Here is a 16,925-nt window from a genome sequence, read left to right as displayed (position 1 = left end):
ACAGGTGTTAACACAAGTTTACGTTGTCTGGTAGTTCTAGCAGAGGGTTAAGGAGCTGTTTCATGTGGTCCAGTAGTCCAGGATTTGAATTCTTCAGCCTCCACTGTGTAACAGTGTGACTCTAAGCATGTCACTTAACCAGACATCACTCCCGGGCTGAGTATAAAAACAGGTCCATGGAGATCAGTGCTCTACCCAGGTAAACAAGTATAAAAAATAATTATTCTGTTTAACATTAGTGCATCATAAATCCTTAAGTCAGAACTCCAGAATAGCATATCTTATTGGTTCCTTATGCAGGTTGCTCATGTTAAGCTTTCTTACCCTTTAGAAGGCATGTCTACTTGACTATCCCTGCCGGCTCAAAGAAAGGGCAAGTGTCCCATTATGCATCATCTCAGAAATGTTATAATCTTTTTCATGGCTATATTCTAAGATTGGACACTGATGTAGGCGAAATTATTATTTATCTTCTACACTATTACAAGATAATGTTTGGGGGATTGTAGTCCATCTGATAGGAGTGCTTGTAACTAGGACTCCCAAAAAAGTACCTTCTCTGAAAACAGTGCCATAATCTCAGACAAAGCAGTGCTAGCCATAAGCTATCATTACTCTCATGGATGTCTTCCAGTATCACACTAAAGCTTTATAGAACATGCCAAATCCACAGCCTTTTGCTTTCAAAAGGTAAACCGATTATATGGTGCTCCAGAAGTTGCATTTTAACATTTGATAAAACTAAAACATAATTCCACTAATACTCAATATAATTTAGTGGTAAGGATGGGGATACTTGTCAGGCTTAGTTACATTTATCTCCTGGTAAAAGCACTAAGGTGATTATGCTAAGGAATGCATTTATATGCCATCATCCACTTCAGTTGTCAGAATCGTTTACCTGACTGATATGATTCATTATCAGATAAATGTTCTCAGCTGGCTTCTCATGTGCATAGTGTTAATACAAATGGCTGTCTCCCCACCTTACTCCTGTTTAAGTCTTGAGAGTGTAAAGTAAGGAAGAAGGTCCAAGCTGTTCCTTCTAAACTTGATGAAATGTAAAACTGTATTGCAAGGTTTTGGATTATATTTTAAAAGGCTATTTTTCAGAATTCTTTGTGCAAGTTATAACGTATTACAGAAGTATGCCACCTCAAGTCAGTTAAGCACAGGAACAATATTCAGAATTGTTCATAATCCCGCTATAAAAATGTGAATGATGTATAGTCATATTTGAACTGAATCACTTAAAACTTTGTGGTATGGTGAAAACATTTTGATACATTTACTTCAAAAACCTTTTGCAAATGATACAGGAATGTATGAATGGCTTTCTTGGGAATAGAAAAGTCTTTTTTGCATATTCCTTTATGCATGTCACAGTAGCAATTTCTCAGATTTAATATGGGCAGCACCATTTAAAGGTCCATACTCTACTCTTAGAATTTGCATCAGTACCCAGAATACTTGCAAAATTCCTAGCCTCATTTTAACTTTGTAACTTCAAAGGAATATTGAATTTATACTACCCTGAATAGCTGTTTTTTGGGACAGAAAACAGCAAGTTATCTCCACTCTTGCACTTTTGGAGAGGATTAAAACAGTAATTTTGAGGAAAACAAGACTGTAAGAGAAGAAGTTGCACTTTATTGATTGTAAAAAAGTGCAGTTACATTGTACTGTATATTGACCTCCAAGCCCATTGACTGTCCCACCATTACATTTGTGCTGTATTTGCTTCTATGCAGGATGACAGTTGAGTGTGGCCATCATCCAGGCTGCCTTGAGGGTTTTTTGTTCATGCATGGCCTGCCCTGTTGCAGAGATGTACTCTTTTTATAAAGGAAACAGATGATCTGCTGTGCCGATCCCTAACAGGAGCAGCCAAAAGAAAAAGAATATACTGGGTTTTGTTCTGTTCAGAATATACATCTTTTCTTCCTAGATAGAAGACAAAGCTGTAAGCTTTCAGAAGACAGCGGCAAGACAGTTTCTCAGATTGCAGTTTTATGTTATCACAAATTTTCTTAGTATAGAATGCAAGACCTGAAAATTATTAAGAAATGGTGGCTATGAAAAACTGTCAAACTAAGCTTTGGATTCATTGGCAGATTAGAGTGGATTCACAGAGAATTAGTTTCTCATTTGGCTCTGATCATTGAAAAAAAAAGTTTTAACGTTAAAAGCTAAAACTTTGGTGCTTTCTTTATAGCTTTATAGTCATTTCTTCCCGCACAATAAGGTAAGCATGTACAGGTCAAGACAGACAGTGTGACTGTGATGTGATGCCATGTTCCTAGAATTTGTGCCTTTACATCATCCAGCAGTTGGTGTGGGCTTTGCAAAACAGCATTCTGCTATGTGCAGTACATGGTCCATGCCAGCTTAGATGTAAGTGCTCTAATCAGATGGTAGAATTACCAATACAGGTGATAGGTTCATAGGTTCATACTAGGCTATCTGCCCTAGGGCATTTATAAGCCTAGCCAGAGTTGTGTGGCTTTCACCACCCCTTAGGTTGAAGAATACTATACCCATTAGTTTGCCGTGCCTCTGTCCAGCAGTGATACAGAGATGATCCCGGGGTAAACCTACGATCTCCCATCCACTGGTCAAGATTCTTCTTGAACAGAGCCAGCGAGGTGCTCTGTCTCACATAGACCGGGATTCTGTTCCACAGCATAGGGAGTCTCTGGGTGATGAATCTGTCCCTCCAGCACGTCCTATTTATATCCGTGTTGAGGTTTAAGTCTCTTGCTCTTGTGGCTCTGGTGGATTTGGATTTTTTGAGGTGGAGCATGTCCATTAATTCCGGGTTGGACATGGCCTTGTATGTCAGGCACAGGTCACCTCTGAGCAGACGGTATGCGACTGAATAGAGCTGGAGTTTCTTCAGTCGGGCAGCATATGGCATATTTTTGAGCCCCTTTATCCTTTTGGGGAGGAACTTTTGGGGTCTTTCCAATTGCTGCAGGTGTCGGGTAAGATACATTCCGAATGGGGCATTGTACTCAATCATTGGTCTGATAAGTGAAGAGCACAGGGGAACAATGACCTCCCTTGATCTGGATGTGAATCCCTTCATAATCAGGTGGGCAATGTAGAAGGTCCTCCTAACCACTTTGGCAATGTGAGTGTCAAAAGAAAGGTTATTGTCAACTTGGGTCCCCAGGTCCCTGATAACCTCTTCTGTGCTTAATGGATTGCCACCTATGTGGTAACTTGGGGTTACCTTGTTTTTACCAAAGGGTATGACTATACATTTTTGGCGTTTAGCTTAAGGCCATGGCTCTGGCATCAGTTATCCATTTCTATGAGACCTCTCTGAAGGATATCTGTGTCTGATGGATTTTCAACTATGGCGCCCAGTTTGCAGTCATCTGCAAACTTTGTCAGCCACAATCCTCCTATGTTTGCCTGTACTTCTGAAAAGTAGATGCTGAACAAGAGGGGGCCCAGGACTGAGCCCTGTGGGGCACCGCTTGTGACCGGCTTGGAGTCTGACATGGCACCATCAACTCTAACCCTGTGTGTTCTGTCCTTGAGCCAGTTTGCAACCCATCTTGTGACATATGGGTTTACATTTAAGCTGGTGAGCTTTTCTATGATACCCGAGTGGGGTATTGTGTCGAAAGCTTTTACAAGGTCAAGGTAGGCTGTGTGAACTGCCTTACCCTCATCAATGGCCTTGGTGACTGTTTCAAAAAAGTCGACCAAGTTCAAGAGGCATGATCTGCCCTTGACAAAGCCGAATTGGGTAGGATCCAATGTCTGTAGGTCCCCTATGTCTTTATTTATGAGTTCCATTATGATCCTCTCCATAGCTTTGCAGACCAGGCTTGTTAAGCTTATGGGGCGGTAATTACCAGGGTCCGTAGAAGCACCGCCTTTGTGGAGTGGGACCACAGTTGCTGTACGCCACTCTTTGGAGTGCGTATCCTGTGGTAAGGCTAAGATTAAACAGCAGCCTTATGTGTGGGTTTAGTTCCTCATTGAGTTCGTGTAGCACACAGCCGGGACACCATCCGGTCCCATTGATGCTGTGTTTTTAGCTTTAGAGAGAGCAGCTCTCACCTGGGCATTTGAGATGATTGGGAGGCTACACTCTGCTGGGATAGATATTTCTCCTTTTGGGAGGGAGGGAGGGGAGAAATTTTCACTGAACCTGTCTGCCAGTATGTTTGCAATGTCTGTGGGTTCAGTGATTTTTGTATCATTTTGGACTAATTCTGAGCATATCTGGAAGTTTCCACCCAGATTTCTAACATAGCTAAAGAAGGCCTTATGATTGTCTTTTGAGTCCTTGGCGATTTTTCTCTCAAAGTTGGCCTTGGTTGATTTTATGAGTGATCGTAGTGTTTTACTAGTATTGATCAGAGATGTCTTCCCTTTTAGGGATTTTGCTCTATCTTGTAGTAGCTTTCTCCTCTTGTTGTAAAGTTTGTTTATGGCTGGGGTCCACCAGATCGGGCGCTTGCCTTTGGTGGAAAGGGTCTTGATTTTATTTGGGATTGCTTGATCCATGCAATCCTGGAGGTGCTCGTAGAACGCATTTGTAAGGGATTCAGCAGCATGGGTTGTGGTTTCCAATGGCTCAGGGGCCTTGAAGGATACCACACCAGTCTTAAGAAGTGTGAAGTTGGCTTTTGAGAAGTTCTTCACTGTGGTCTTTTGTTGGGGTGGGGGCGGATGTGGATCTCCAGTGAGATTAGTTTATGGTCTGATCTCACCAATGAGGGATATACTTCCGGTGTGGAGCATTTTGTCCCCATGTTTGTGATGATCAGGTCTAGTATATTTTCACCTCTTGTGGGAATGGTGACAAGTTGTTCCATAGCATTTGAGTTTATGAACTCCAGGAACCTTTGGGCTAGGGTATTGGGGCTTGAGTAATGTTCCCAGTCTATGTTTGGGTAGTTGAAGTCACCCAATATGATGGTGTTTGGAGAGACATTTATACTCTCCACTGTCTTCAGGAAGGCTGTGTGGGGTTCCTGAGTTTGAGAGGGTGGCCTGTAACATGCTACAAACTGTAGAGCAGTTTTGCCTATGGTTAATTGCACCTGAATGGTCTCTGATGCTTCGTGAGTTGCCACCAGCCTGGAGGTGTGGGTATCCTTGATGAATATGGATACACCCTCCTTTTGTGGTGCAGTCCGGGTTTTGGGGCCGGAACGCATGATATGAGGTAAAACCTGATAGTGCCGGGGTGCTCTCAGGAGCCTTGAACCAGGTTTCAGTCACAGCACAGACATCGATGTTCTCCATACTGAGGAGGGCTTCGAGGGAGTGCATCTTGAGATTTAGACTTCTGGCATTGAGCAGCATTACCCTTAGTTTTTTTCCATTATTGTTTTCTAGGGCGGTGGGTTTAGAATTTGAGCCTTGTCTAAAAAAAGCACTATGGGGGTGGCAAGAGCCTTTACCAATATCCGGAAACCCAGGGGTGACAGGTGCAAGCCATCCCTTGCATGTCATTCCAGACAGACAGACATCGGATCCCCTTAGAATGACACCAGAAATTAAGCCAATTATTAAAACTGATCATTTTGTCTCTGTATTGTGGCATCATTCTTGGTGAAGGTAGGATACTGCTCAGGGTCAGGGTCATACCAGCCTGGGCTACATAATCTGAGAGCTCCTTTATGTCTCTTTTCATGTAGTCCAGGGAGGTACGTCTCAGGTCATTCACACCGGCATGGACAATGACTGAGTCATACTTGTACTTGCTGTGGAGTGACCTGAGTGCTTGTGTTATGTGGCGGATTCTAGCACCCGACAGGCAGCTTACTGTGACCCTCTCCTTGTTCAGTCTGGTGAGTGGGTTGTCAGTGTGTCTGACTATGGAGTCACCTATGACAAGTGTGTCTGGCATTGTGTTTGGCCTTAAGGGCTGTGACTGATTTGCACACTGACTTTGTGATCTATGTGTTGCTTGTGTTATGTCATGAGGTGGCAGTTGTTTGGGTGTCTGCTTTGGAGGCCTCTGCTGTTTTGGTAGATTTTTGATCAGTGCCTCCGAGTATGTCTTTGTGTGTTTATGTGTTTGATTTGTAGTTGTGATAGTTCTATGTGAGACTGGGTTTATGGTGTGTGTGGTTACCTTCTCCTCCTGTCTGGTTTTGCCAGTCCTGAGTTGAGAGAGCTCAGCCTCCAGTTTGGCTATATAGTTGCATCTCTCGCATGTATTTGTGTTTTGTGGGAGGAGGAGAGGGTTGTCTGTGTACATGAGGCAATTGTAACATTGCCTCAGTATTCCCAGATTCACCAGCTGAGCAGGAGAGGACGCTAGCAACTGACCCTTTGACATGCTAGAAGAAATGAAAAAGTTTGGTGTGTAACTGAGTCAGAAAGGACCTATAGGAAGTGGGTACTCAAGGGGTTTTAAGCTACTGAAGTACTTTGTATAATATAGAAGTGCTTTACCTGACTAAAAATGCTTTAGGAACAAGTGCTGAGCTTTACAGATAGAGAATAGACTGTTTAGATTACAAGTAGAGCAGTTCTAAGGGAAAAAATGAAGAGCAGACTTTACAGAGCCAGAAATAGTTTAACCTTGTTTAACCGGCGCTGCCCGATGGTGCACTACTGGCATCTCCGCGCTAAATGCAGAAAAGGCAATAAGTCAGTAGTACAGGCTAGCACACTTTAGTGGCCAGCCAAACAATTAAATTAAACAGCAAACAAACACTTTTCGACTTGAATTAGACTAATTTCGACTAAAATGTACTTTTAAGTGCAGATAATAAAAAATGCAGTAAATAACTATGAAAACAGTTAAAGCTTGCTCTAGGTAAGCAGTAGAAGGTAAAACAAATATAAAAAACAGCAGGATACTTAATCAGGAAAGCAGTCGCTTTTTTTCAGTTCTCTGTAGCCAGGAAGACTCAACAGGACCATGTGGAGCTGTGTCTGAGCAATATGGTTTCAAAAAAATGCCAGAGGCAGATTTTTACCAGGGAACTTCAAAAGAGCTAGAAATTGTCCAAAATGACCAATTACTACAGCTTCTTGTGCTGAGGTCACTTCCCTCAAGGACAGGTAGGCTATTCAAGGCTCCCCACTCCCACTGGTGAGCTAAGAAACTTCCTTCTATCCAAGTAAGGCAATGGACAACACAGGAACTACAACACAGCCCAGGATACAGCAAGGCCTGTAAACTGGTCTAACTAGTTTAGGAGAGGCAGGAAAACAAGGAATATTTTTTTTTTGTTTTGTTTTTAAATAGAAACACACAGAAATGCAGAAAAGGCAATAAGTCAGTAGTACAGGCTAGCACACTTTAGTGGGCAGCCAAACAATTAAATTAAACAGCAAACAAACACTTTTCGACTTGAATTAGACTAATTTCAACTAAAATGTACTTTTAAGTGCAGATAATAAAAAATGCAGTAAATAACTATGAAAACAGTTGAAGCTTGCTCTAGGTAAGCAGTAGAAGGTAAAACAAGTATAAAAAACAGCAGGATACTTAATCAGGAAAGCAGTCGCTTTTTTTCAGTTCTCTGTAGCCAGGAAGACTCAACAGGACCACGTGGAGCTGTGTCTGAGCAATATGGCTTCAAAAAAATGCCAGAGGCAGATTTTAACCAGGGAACTTCAAAAGAGCTAGAAATGGTCCAAAATGACCAATTACTACAGCTTCTTGTGCTGAGGTCACTTCCCTCTGGATGACTGGATCCTGGGCTTCTGAGTGAGGTATATGCCAAGCAAGGCAAACTGCATTTGGATATTTTATCCTAATTTTCATTTACTAGTAGTTGTAATTTTACAGTTTTCAAGAACAAGGGATGATCCTTCCAGAGGCCTTTCTGCTAGACTGGGCAGACTGTAACCATCTTGCTTTTTTTCTCTGTTGTAACTTGTTTACTTGTCTGTACTTATACAAAGCACTATAAGCTAGACGGCCTCACAAACTTTGTTTGCGTACCATGAAAAGTGCAGCTAATATATTTTTGTTACCTGTAACAGTCCCAGGGAAGAAAATCTCTTTGAAACTGCATCCTTCCTGTCTTATGATTAGGAAGAGTTTAATCCCTCACCCCATCTCCAGCAAACCTCAAATCTTTTGCCTTACTCTCAAAGGAACAGAGACTTCCAATTGTAATTCTTTTTGTACAGTGTTCCAGTAAGCCTTGTGCTCAGAAATCTTAGTATGTGATCTAACACTCTCAATCTTCAGCAATAGTAGTAATTGTGCAAATTATCTTCTGACACAGTGGTCTCCATTTTTACCCACATAGACAGATTCAGGTGGATTACTGTGGTAGCTATATAAGCATCACAGTTTACTTTTGTTTGTTAACTGGACAATTGAACTGGTTGAAGGACCATTCCCACTCTTAGCCAGTAGAGCAGCAACAGCTTTCATGGTCTGTTACTTAGGAGGACCTATCTAGTGTTTGTTCCCATTCCTTTGTATATAAAGGGCTGTCTTATGGCCAGACAAACCTATTCCAGATGTACTACTCAGATTATTGTGTCCTGACATCAGAAAGTGAACAGTTGCTTAATACTGTCAACTTCCTTCTGTTGTGTTGGTCCTATTATTGTTACTTCCCTTTACACCTTAAAGTCAACCATTTTCCTATCTTTTTATCTCATTGAGGCCGATGTAGGCCCTTTGCATTATGTTTTTTGCTTTTATTTCCAACAAAAGTAGAAACTGTGTAATCCTCCGTTTATTGTATAGCACTTTGGGCTTATCCATTTGCTTTAGATTCTTCTATCCCTCTTGCTTGTTTATCAGCTAACCTACCATCTTATTTATTTTGGTGTAGCTTTCCTATTTGGAAACAAAACCTAAAAGATAAAGTACAATGTATTAGTTATCAATTATCTGTATGCATCAGCTAGTGCATGGGTCCATGTGATGGCAGTCCTTAAGGATGTAGTTATGCCTGACCTGCCTTATTTCCTGATGTAAACACAGGTGTTTACTAGGCTAATGACCACAAGGGCCTTTTTAAGCCTAGCCATCCATCCCGGATCCCTTGCTAATTGTAAGCTGGGGCTTGGGAGATGAAACATTTGCAAGCAGGGGCCTGGGAGATAAACCATTTACAGGTTACCTGTGTCCATTCGAGACATGGGTGCCAAACCAGTGATGAATTTCCTGTTCCCCAACCAATTTTCCAAGTTGCAGTTGAATTGGGTTAGGAGAAACACTTCTTCACATGGATGGGGAGCCTGTTCCAGAGACAGGGTAGTTTCTGAGATGCATACTTGTCTCTCCAGCAGGTCCTATTTATATTACAGGCAAGGTTTAAGTCTTTGGAATGGGTAATTCTGGTGCTGTTTGATTTGTTGAGTTGCAGGAGGTCCAGCAGAGTAGGGTCTGACAATGCCCTGTATGTCAAGCATAGATCTCCCCTCAAAAGCCTGTAGAAGACAGAATACAGGGATAGGGCCTTGAGGTGCCTTGCATAGGACATTTTACTGACCCCTTGTATTCTTTTAGTGAGGAGCCTCTGTGGACGTTCCAGTTGTTGCATATGCCTGGTTAGGTACATACCAAAGGGGGCATTGTACTCAATGATAGGTCTGATGAATGCCAAATACAGTGGAACAATGACTTCTTTGGACTTAGACGCCACACCTTTGTTTATAAGTTGTGCAACATAGAACAATTTCCTCACTACTGTAGACACGTGACGGTCAAAGACTAGACTACTAATCTGTGTGTGTTGCTAAGTCCCTGGCTACTGGGTCAACTCTAAGGAGTGATATAATTACCAGGGGTGGATGACTTCCCAAAGGATACTATTATGCATTTTTTGGTATTTAGTTTTAGTCCATGGCTCTGATACCAGTTGTTTGTCTGTGTCAACCCTTCCTGGAGAACATTTGTGTCAATGTGGGATTCAGTGACCACTCCTAATTTGCAATCATCTGCAAATTTAGTCAGCCAGAGACAATTGACATTGGCATTGACTTCAGAGAAGTAAATGCCAAAAAGGAGAGGTCCAAGGACCGATCCCTGAGGGACTCCACTTGTGACTGGACTCCCCATCTCTAACTTTCTGGGGCCTGTCTGTGAGCCAGTTGGCTATCCACCAGGTGACATACGGGTTTGTAGCTAACCTCTTGAGTTTGCCAACAATGCCCGAGTGGGGTATTGTGCCAAATGCCTTGGCCAGGTCAAGGCAATGTGAACCATTTTGCCCTAATCCATTGCTTTGGTGACTGTCTCAAAGAAGTCCACCAAGTTGAGTAGGCATGACCTGCCCTCAACGAAACTAAACTGGGTTGGGTCCAGTGTCTGGAGGTATACTATATCACTGTTGATCATTTCCATGATAATTTTTTCCATTGTGTTACATATAAGACTAGTGAGACTTATGGGTCTGTAGTTTCCAGGGTCTGTAGATGGCACAGCATTGTGCAGAAGAATGACTGTTGCTGTTCTCCATTTGTGAGGCATGAAGCCTGTTTGGAGGCTACAGTTAAATAGCAATACCAGAGGGCCTGATAGGTCATGTTTCATGCTATTTACAAGGCATCTTGGGATGTTATCTGGGCCCATTAATGGCAGTGTTCTTGGCCTTAGAGACACTGTTAAGGACCTGTTCCCTTATGATAGCAGGGGGAGTTATATTTGATGGTATTTTCTGAGGGAAGGTTGAGGTGGAGAGATGGGTAAAGGTGAAGCTGAATTTAAAGGGCCAGTAAGTTTTCAATATCTTCTGGCTTCTCGTTTTTTTAATTTCTCCAAATCTTTTGGGTATCTAATAATATGATGGGAATGGACCCCATCTTCTGGCTCAGTATAAATGGCGCCATTTACAGTGAGCTCTGCACACAACTGTGTATTGCCTTTGAGGTTGCAGACATAGCTAAAGAATACCTTGTGATTGTTCTTGGCTTGGGAGGCCAAATTTACCTCAAATTTAGCTTTGTTAGACTTTATTTGTCCTCTGAGCTGTTTGTTTAGATGTTATGTGATCCTATCTCGTCTACATTCTGACTGATGGGTTCGGAGCCGATCCCTCGGCTCCGACTCGGCACGCTTATGCCAAAGAGCGAAGTCTCTTATTGGCTGAGCTAACTATATCCCAGGATGCACCACTACCAGTCTCCCAGATCTCGTTTGCCGCTAACCTGCGAAGACGTGGTCTCGAGCTGGCTGAGCTGAGTAGTAATTGTACTAACTTTTTTCTGTCAGAATTTTGCTGTTCTTGTCATAAAAAGCTGTTTTAATGGCTATTCTTCACTTTTGTGTGTGTTTGGAGTTTGTGAGAAGACTTTGTTGTGTGATTGGGCGTTGATTTTGGTTTTAGGCCTCCTTCATCTAGGGCCTTCCCGGTTAGTCAACCCCCTTAAACCTTAGAGGGTTTCAAAGTACCCTTTAGTTATTTGTTACGGTTTTCTTTACCTAATTGACACTGTAAACCGATTATTAGGTAGTGTCAGTAAAACAGAAAGTCAGTGGATAGTTCCTTTCTGTCAGGGATTACTGATTTTTTTGTTGCTATAATGTCACAGAATCCTAGGCCTTCGGGCTTTAAAAAATGCACCAAATGTAATTTCAAGATGTCCATCACAGACGATCACTCGCTCTGTGTGTATTGTTTGGGTGCAAAACATTTACAAGAGTCATGCAGTGTGTGTCACGCTTTTTCCTCAAGGGTCCTCCAGGAGAGGAAGAATAAACTTATTCTTAAAGGGTTAATAAAACCTTCCTTTGAAGAAGCTCTGGCATCCTCTCCTTCTCCAACTAAAAAGAAAAGGGTGTCGGCTCCGACCAGTCCGTCGGATCCGACCGCCAAAAGACATAGGCAGGCTTCTCCTTCGGCTCCAAGGACTTGGAGCCGAGGGCGGAACGGTCTGCCTCGATGCCACCAGTCTCGACTCCTCTGGCTTCGGAGCCGATGGCTGGGGCATCGAGAGGTGGGTCACCTTCGTCGGCTCCACTGGTCTCGGAGCCGACAAAGGTTGCCCGCTCAGACACTTCCTCCTCGGCGCCGAAGTCCTCCTCGGCACCGATGGAATCTAGTGTGGGTATTCCTTCGGCGCCGATAGTCATCGGGTCGCCTCGGAGCCGGTCCCCTAGCCCTTTGGGGCCGTTGGAGAGGCCATCTCGAACCCGTTCAGTATCCTCTCGGTCTTCGAGGATGTCGGATTCAGATATAGACAGGGTGCTCCAAAGACTGTTCCAGTCCCCAGTCTTTCAAAAATTTATTTCGGCTCCGACCCAGTTGGCTTCGGAGCCGATAGCCCAGGCCCATCCCATTGCTATTCCTCCTCCGACCGCTTCGGCTCCGTCGGAGCAGGTGCTGTTGGAGCCGGTGAAGATCTTAGGGTCGGCTCCGACCCTTACTCCAACCCGGGCCTTCGGGTCCGAGTTTGGTACACGGACTTCTTCGGCTGGACCCGGGGGTGATGTTTCGGGACCTATGCTATCGGTTCCGAGCCTCCCTCTCGGTGCTTCGGCTGCGGGACTTCCGTCGGCTATCATGGCTCCGGGAACCGGACACTCCCAGGATTCTGGGGGTTTGGCTTTCAGAGCTATGAGGAGTGCCTTGGCCAAGTCTTCTTCGGCCATCTCTCCTGCTTTACCGGCACCTTCCCTGGGCGTGGAGACTGGGTCTTTGGCAGTTCCCCTGTCCGTAGGCAGCGGAGCCCCTGGGCCTGAGGTTACCCCCATTGGGGGTTCCCCTCCTCCTGAGGGTTCTTCGGAATTGTCTTCAGAGGAACCCCCAAGGAAGAGATCGTGCAAGAGGAAGCACGTGGACTCCCCCGAGTCTATTACATCGGACACTGATCTTGATGATGCGGAGGGGTCCCGAAGTCGTCCTCGGATGATGTCTCATTTGCAGACATCTTAGAGATCCTCAAACAACGAGGCGGCTGGATATCCAAACCCCTCTGCTGATGAGTCAGTGCTCCTCAAGGCCTTTGGGGCTCAGCCCTCCGCCTCCTGGGTGTCTCCGCCCTTGACGAGCTCCTGGATTTAGTTTGTCGGGCGTGGGAACATCCAGATACTGTGGAACCAGTCCCTTCTCGTCCTAATAAATTTTTGTCTGCCCCACCCGAGAAGGAATTCCTCACTAAAGGCGTGGCTGTAGATGCCATGGTGGTGGCATCTGCTACACAACAGGACGTGGCAGAGGCTTCAACGTCCGTCCATCCTCCTAATAAGGAGTCTAGGAGCATGCACAGGTGCGGAAGCGCACCCTGACTTCAGCGGCCTTTACTTTAAGGTCTCTGAATTATTTGGCACATTTTACCAGGCTTCAGAGGGATCTGGTCAAGGAGCTGTCAGATTCCCTCTTGGGTAACCTACCTGAGCAGCTAGCCCAGTCGGTTAGCTCTCAGTTGGCTATCCTTACGTCAATTTCTAACTCGTCCATGAGACTCATTTCCTATGTGGCGAAGGCGGGTAGAGCGGCAGGCACAGGCATGGCTCACGGAGACAAGCCTGGCTCCGCTTGTGTCAGTTTCATGGAGGCCTTCAAGTCTTCCTTCGCCGACGCTCCCTTTGATGGGTCCTCTTTGTTTGGACCTAAGGTTAAAGACACCCTTACCCGCTGTGAGCAAGAGGGAAAAACTTTATCTGCCGTAGGTGCCCGTTATTCCACTCCCTTTCGGCCTTATCCCAAGGCTAAAGGAGGGGGGAAGATGTGGTTCCGCAAATCACGTAAGTTTTTTTCTCAACAGCAGGAAGATTCCCCTTCCAGAGGCAGAGGACGGGGAAATTTTTCTGGGAGACGCCGTCCCAGAGGCGGCAGAGGGCCCCGCAATTCTGGAGACCGCGAGTCCTTTCGTGGCTCTTCAGCCTCCCACACATCATGAGGGATTGCCTGGCTGTGCTGCTCCGGAGCCAGTCGGGTGCCGTTTTGCCAAGCACCTAAAAGCCTGGGAGTCAATCACTCAGGACAGATGGGTGCTTCGGATCATTGCCGGAGGTTACATCATCCCATTCACATGTTCACCCCCACCGTCCAAAAAAATCCCGGACCCACCACCCAGTCAAAGGGAAATTGCAGCCGCAGAAGCTTTAAAGCTGCTAGAAAAGGAGTCATCCAACCGGTCCCCACAGACCAGATCGGATCCGGAAATTACTCCAGGTTCTTTTTAGTGCCAAAAAAGACAGGGGACCTGAGACCAATATTGGATCTCAGCAGACTGAACCAATCCGTCACGAAATCCAAATTCCGAATGGTCACGTTACAATCCATTCTCCCATTGTTGGAGAAGGATGTTTGGATGTGCTCCATAGACCTCAAGGACGCCTATTATCACATACCGATACATCAGGCGTCCAGGAGGTATCTGCGCTTCAGCCTGGGAGTCAGTCATTTCCAATTTTGTGCACTGCCCTTTGGTCTCACCACAGCCCCCAGGGTGTTCACCAAGTGTTTGGCAGTAGTGACTGCTCACCTGAGGAGTCTTGGATTCCAAGTGTTTCCCTATCTGGACGACTGGCTCCTGACTGCCACCACCAGGCATCTACTAGTGGACAACCTCAAAGCCACCATCTCCCTGGGTGCTACCCTGGGGATTACATTCAATTGGTCAAAGTCTGTCTTGCTGCCCTCTCAACGCATAAGGTTTATAGGAGCAGAGATAGACTCAAAATTGATGCGCGTTTTTCTTCCTACCGAAAGGATCCAAACTTTACAGGGCCAAGTTCAAGCTCTGATTTCAAGATCCAAAGCCCCAGCCAGGATGGTCCTACAAGTCTTAGGTTCAATGTCTGCCACGGTTCTTCTAGTTCCTCTGGCAAGATTGCACATGAGAATTCTTCAGTGGCTATTGTCAACTCAATGGTCCTTTCAGGACCTTCCCCTCAATCATCCCATCATGATTACAGGAACATGCAAACGGGACCTTTGCTGGTGGCTTCAGACATCCAATCTAAATCAGGGAAGCCCCTTTGTTATTCCCTCTCCAGTGGTTACCCTGACGACAGATGCCTCCCAGATAGGGTGGGGGGGGCATTGTCTGGGCAGGTTAGTTCAGGGCTCCTGGCTTCCAGACGAAGCTCTTCTCCACATCAATGTGTTGGAGATGAGGGCTGTACTTCTGTCCCTACAGGCCTTACACAAGTTTCTTCCTCAGGGCATCATCGCCATCCACACAGACAACATGTCGGTGGTCTGGTATCTAAACAAACAAGGAGGGACCAGATCTTACCCCTTTGCAGAGAGGCCATGAGGGTGTGGGAATGGGCTGTAGCTACCAACCGTTTCTTGGTAGCGACCCACATTCCGGGGAAATCAAATATATTGGCAGACAAATTGAGCAGGACAATTCTCTCTCCTCACGAGTGGTCCCTAAACGAAACAGTAGCAGCTCAGGTTTTCCGGAGATGGGGGACGCCGTGCTGCGACCTATTTGCAACCCCACTAAACACGAAGTGCAAAAGGTTCTTCTCCTTGACTCCACATCAAGGGGAAGCAGCTATGGATGCTCTAGCACAACCTTGGCCAACAGGGCTACTTTATGCCTTTCCTCCGATTCCACTTCTCTCCAAAGTCATTCAAAAAGCTTCTCAATTGGGGTCCACAGTGATACTGATTGCTCCATACTGGCCTCGTCAGGTATGGTTTCCCTACCTGAAGAAACATGCGGTGGACGATCCTTGGACTTTAGATCTAACTCCGGATCTGCTAATTCATCAGTCGGGACGACAGCATCAGTCCCTACACTCCTTGAAGTTGACAGCTTGGCTCCTCCACTTCCGACTTTAGTCAGAAGTCACACATTAGACCCGGAAGTTATTCACATTTTATCTTCAGCCCACAAACCCACCACTAAGAAATTGTACCTCAGTAAGTGGAAGAGGTTTGCTATCTGGAGGCTCAACTCAGGGCTTAGACCCTATCACTGCTCCAATCCCGGAAGTTTTGAAATTCTTAACATCCCTGTTTAATCAAGGATCTTCTGTCTCTACTATTAAAGTCCAACTGGCGGCTATCTCTAAATTCCATGAATCCATGGATCCTCCATTGATGAGTAGCAGACTATGCAAAACTTTCATTAAAGGTGCGGGCCTGTTAAGACCCCCAGTTTTTCATCCTGCTCCTCCGTGGGATCTTGATTTGGTGCTTCGTGCATTAACATCTTCCCCTTTCGAACCGGCTGCTACATGTGAGTTAAAATATCTTTCTTGGAAAACTGCCTTCTTAGTTGCAATTACTTCTGCAAGAAGAGTTTCAGAGCTTCAAGCCCTGTCTATCAGACCACCGTACTTGATATTTCACAAGGATAGAGTATCACTTAGGCCTAATCCATCCTTTGTTCCAAAGGTCTGTTCTAATTTCTGTCTCCAACAATTCTTAGAGCTACCAGTTTTCTTCCCAAAATTCTCCAATGAAGCAGAATACACTCTCCATAAATTGGATGTTCACAGGCAATTGCGCTTCTATTTAGACAGGACTCAACAAATTCGTAAGTCAGACCAATTGTTTGTGTCCTTTTCAGACAATAAATTGGGCAAAACCATCACAAAAGCTACTATCTCCAAATGGATTAGAGATTGTATAACTCAGGCTTATTCTTCTTCGAATAAGCAACTTACAACGTCTATCAAAGCTCACTCTACCAGAGCTATGGCGACTTCTATTGCTTTTCATTCCAAGCTTGCTATCTCGGAGATTTGTGCTGCGGCTACTTGGTCCAATCCGCACACTTTCATTTCCCACTATAAATTGGATGTGGCATCTAAAGGGCGAGCATCATTTGGTTCCACGGTACTCAGGAGTGTTTTCCAGTGAGCCACCCAGGATTCAGGTGCTAGGGACGCTGTCCCATCAGTCAGAATGTAGGCGAGATAGGATCACATAACATCTTTTAGTTATGTACTCACCATAACTTCAGATGTTTGGGATCCATCTCGCCTACATTCCTAATACCCACCCTCCTTCCCCCTGCCTTGGAGATCAGAAGAGATTGAACGGTTTTGAGTTCTGTTTTAT

Source organism: Protopterus annectens, chromosome 7.part1 (assembly GCF_019279795.1).
Source record: "Protopterus annectens isolate FY-2018-M chromosome 7.part1, PAN1.0, whole genome shotgun sequence".
Classification (NCBI taxonomy): Eukaryota; Metazoa; Chordata; order Ceratodontiformes; family Protopteridae; genus Protopterus; species Protopterus annectens.
The sequence above is the reverse complement of the archived record's forward strand: the minus strand, read 5'-3'. Positions refer to the sequence as shown.